The sequence below is a fragment of the Engraulis encrasicolus genome, chromosome 13, assembly GCF_034702125.1.
Source record: "Engraulis encrasicolus isolate BLACKSEA-1 chromosome 13, IST_EnEncr_1.0, whole genome shotgun sequence".
NCBI classification, from domain to species: domain Eukaryota; kingdom Metazoa; phylum Chordata; class Actinopteri; order Clupeiformes; family Engraulidae; genus Engraulis; species Engraulis encrasicolus.
The window spans coordinates 30,998,180-31,003,049 of NC_085869.1; positions in this window are offsets into that span (position 1 = coordinate 30,998,180).

Genomic DNA, 4,870 nt, shown 5'->3' on the forward strand with positions numbered 1-4,870 from the left:
CCAAACCACCGACAACATGGACTCTCACACCTGGCATAAAGCCCTGAATGTTTTTTGTAAACTAGCAGAACCCATTGAGGGGGGGCTTTCTTGTGGTCTGGCCCAGGGGCCCATGGAATCATAATCTGTCCGTGACCACAACAACACAGGGGTGAGTTTCTCAAAAGAGAAGTTGTTAGCCTGTTAGCGACCTCGGTAGTTGCCAATGGGAAAATGCATTGAAAACAACAAAGTAGCTAATGTAGTAAGCAACTTTGGTTTTGAGAAATTCACCCCAGAGCTGTATGCTAAAGCAATGCCACGGAGGCAAAGACTACGTATTCTAAAATTAAGTGAGAAGTAAACACAGTGAACATTTAGGCGCATTCAGTACATTCGGTACAATGCACATCATTGTTAAAAATAAGTGATGGGGGAACCTATAAGATTTTTCAGATGTACTGTACGTAAATACACCATGGCAAGGTTGTATTACAGTTTTTCTTGATTGCTTTGACACAGTTGTCACTCCAAAAAGCACATTTTCATACCAGTTCACGCAACGGGCTAACCAGTTAAACCGATTCTCCAAACACAACATCTTTGTTTGCAAAAGGCTACTACGTTTCCAAAATATTTAACATATGCAATAAAAGCAAACTCTGTCTTCAGTCCAATACACAATGCATAGCAGTGTATGAACACTCCCAGTCAGTCATTACACAATGGTCGTAAAAATCCAAAACATGGCTATCATGTTGACACAATTTGCCGTTATTTAACACTGTTGTCAATTACATAACTTTCAAGCCAGTTCCATTGTTGTTTCTTTTACTTATTCACTGACTCTGCTTGATCAGGATCTACTGACTGAGAGATAGCAGGCCCAGTAAATGCTTTGCATAAAGATTTGAGTTGTGTGTCTTTTCTTATGTAAAATTGTCAGTAGGCTAAGTAGTGGGTCCGTGTAACAATAATGTCTTATTGCAAAGAATTGAAAATCAGAATGCTTTGATGTAGTTTTTGTTTTGTTTTTGTTTGTTTGTTTGTTTTCCTTTTTTTAAAGTGAAAAAGTGAAAGCCCATTGGGAAACTCCAACTCCCATTGTCATTGTGACACAGCACTCCACAGCACACAAGTGAACACTGCACACTGCACACAACAAAATTGCATTTATGCCTCACCCGTGCAAGGGGGCAGCCCTCAGTGGCGCCCCATGGGGAGCAGTGCGGTGGGACGGTACCATGCTCAGGGTACCTCAGTCATGGAGGAGGATGGGGGAGAGCACTGGTTGATTACTCCCCCCACCAACCTGGCGGGTCGGGAGTCGAACCGGCAATCTCTGGGATGCAAGTCTGACGCCCTAACCGCTCACCCATGACTGCCCTAACTGCCCTTTTACAACTGTAATCAAAAATGTACTAATGGCTGATAACGGTATTACAGAAAATATGTGTAAAGTAAAATCTGATGTTGCAGTATGAGAATGCATTTACAACAAATTGGCAAAAGAACTCCATGCCAAGAACAAACAAGAAGACACTGTGTATAAAGACTGATTGCTAAATTAAGATTTTTGAGAAGGAGTGTCAAATAGTTGCTCTGGTGTGTTCACACAACTGACGGTAGTTTCTAAAAGTCAGGAGTAGATTTTTCTGTATGGTTATCAGAGCTTAAACAATGAAATGTGCACTACTTAAATGGCACATGCGTTAACTGTTTAGCAAAAACTGTGTTATATGAATGGAAAATATGTCAAGTGAACAAGAATGTGTTCACACATATGCACAACGTGTCTTTTGCTTTGCTGAAATAGTGATCATGACGACTTTGTGTGAGTCAGTTTAAAAAATTGTGTTAAAGCGATCAAGAAAAACTGTAACATTTGTGGCCTAACCTTTGCTGATTTGTGTTTAGCTTGTTTTGAAAATGAAGAGGGGAATTACCAGGTTAATATCATGCACGTCTCACGACTGATAAGTAGAGGAGAGTAGAGTAGAGTAGAATAGAGTAGAATAGAGTAGAATAGAGTAGAGTAGAGTAGAGTAGAGAGAGTAGAGAAGAGCAGAGTAGAGGTGTAATAATACAGTAACTGTTATATTGCTGCAATGTGCTTCTGTATGGACCCTGTAAGACTTAGAGGGTCCATACAGAAGCACATTGCAGCAATATAACAAGTCTAAGTGTTTCCAGTCATGTTGCTAATGTTTTTAGCCGTGAGAGGGAAAGATAAGGCTGCTTTGATTCATTGGTAATCCCGAATGTGTTTGCATACTGGGCAGAGCAGATGTCTCCTTGTTGGGTTTGGCCAGAAGAATATGCTTGCTGATATTATTGTGTGTGTGTGTGTGTGTGTGTGTGTGTGTGTGTGTGTGTGTGTGTGTGTGTGTGTGTGTGTGTGTGTGTGTGTGTGTGTGTGTGTGTGTGTGTGTGTGTGTGTGTGTGTGTGTGTGTGTGTGTGTGTGTGTGTGTGTGTGTGTGTGTGGTGATGGGAGTGACCGAGAGATAGAGCGGAAAATAGTTGGGGAGAGAGAGAGAGAAAAAAAGCATAGTCTCAGAGAGAGAGAGAGAGAGAGAGAGAGAGAGAGAGAGAGAGAGAGGCAGAGAACGATACAGAAAGATTCAGAAAGACAGCTGGTGCTGGTACTGTTAATGTGCTATGAAGGCCATTATGCCAACATTTTTTAGGAAGCATTGCATCGGTTTCCGCTCCCTCTCTTCATCTCATTACCCACGAGGCCCTGCAGCTCATATGTGTCATTATCATTATCAGACACACATCTCATCTCCTCTCCGCTCATCCTCCCTCACCCCATGGTGTTAAACACAACAGCTTTTAAACTTTCGCAGCAAACTCCCTTAGAAAATGGATTTACCACATATATATTCAAATAGATTGCAGAGTGAGAGAGAGAGAGAGAGAGATTGGCATTGTGGTGTTTGATTAGCTGCATTGGTGTTGTATATGGTATTGCTACAGCTAGCAATGAATAAACCTCAAATCTTTTCTTTTGTTCTTGTCATCATCCTTTCTCATGAAAAAGAAATCCATGTTCTTGCCACCTGTGATGTTGACAGCCTCCTCAGTAATCTGTTTTTTTTTAACTGATTTTCACAGAGTACGTTAACATGGGTTTTTCTTGTGTAAGAAACATACTGTAGACAGTTGACAATACAAGTTGCATTGTCTTACTGTTCATAGCTTTTTTTTTCAAAAAAGAAATCTCTAGGGATTTTGCTTTTACAGATAACTGGTGAGAGAGAGAGAAGTGGGGAAGGGTTGGGAAATATTTGATCCTGGGTCCCCTATGGGCAATGAGTGTCTGCGCTCATGCAGAGGGTGATGTGCAGGCCAGGAGACTGCTTTTTTGGCACGCTCAACAAGGCTCAGCGTAAATCACATCACAAAGTCAGAGACTAGCATCTCACTAAGGCACACACACACACACACACACACACACACACACACACACACACACACACACACACACACACACACACACACACACACACACACACACACACACACACACACACACACACACACACACACACACACACACACACACACACACACACACACACACACACACACAATCACTCACACCTCTAGACAGGTAGAAGGCCGAAGTCATAAAGAAGTGCTGAGGAATAGTGTGGAGATGAATACATATGAGGAGAGGATAGCGTGCTGCTTAAAAGCTCTACATCAAATTGCATTTCTACTGTATGGTGTAGTCAGAATAATCTGGATGGTCTTTATGTGGTCACGAAATTCACCAAGAGATGAAAAATATAAGTAGAGGTGAATGAGTTTTTCTGTCGTCAGATATGTTTAGTTTACATTGAGGTGAAGTGACGCAAAACCAGTCTTCTCCAAAAAATACTTTCAGGCTGCTGGCCCAGATCATAGACTCAATTCAAATCGAATAAGAGAGTCCATGCCTGGAGCTTTTTATTAATAAAAACAATAGTCATAAAAAAAGGTTTATATGCAAGGTGTGGCCTGTCTGGTTTTTATTTCCATTCAGGTAAACAAATGAGTCCCGCAACCATGATCACAAGTCACTCACTGGCCTGGATATCCAGAGAGTGGCTGGTACGCAAGCTACTTTATGTACAGTACCTTATGAATGGAAATGCTGCCAATATAGGATGGGTTTTTGTGAGTGAGAAAGAATGAAAGAATCATTTGGGGGCAAAAAAAATAGGCGGAATCAATTTGTGGTGTTGGATTTTCATTCTGTATTGCTGCGTCACAGAATGGTAAACAAATGAGGTAAACAAATAAGCTCTGCAAATATGACCACATACCAGTCAATATCGTTGATATCCATCAAACTACCTTATTTGCATGCTAGGCGAGTACAGTAGCCTTATGAATATGAACAGAGGCAATGTTGGAATTTTTTATAGAGGTTTTACTTAAACAAGAGGAATTTCTCTGAAGTTCTCCTTTGATGCCTGTTGTGAAGCACTTCAGACAGGTTTGTGGTTTTGCACTCGCTGTAGAGGAGCATTGGTGGAGTGCTTTGCCCAGATAAGTCGGATATTCATGCAGCATTGTCTATCCTGTTTCTCTCCCCTGCTGTTTGCCTATCCTGTGTAATGAATTTTACATGCTTTTTCATCCTTAGTCCTATGAAATTTTAACCTGAATTATGTAAACAAGACTGTGTGTATAAGTGGGAGGCTTTTCCAGAACTTTCCCAAGAATTGTCTGCTGCCTTATGAATGAATAATGCAACAGACAACTGTTAAGAAAATGGAGTTCCTCAAACGTCCTTTGATGTTCTGTTTCATCCATCAGGTGTCTTGAGGAAGTTCTCACATTTGGTCTCATGTCTGTTTTTTTCTGTTATTCTGTATCTCCTCCATCAAGGCTCTAGGA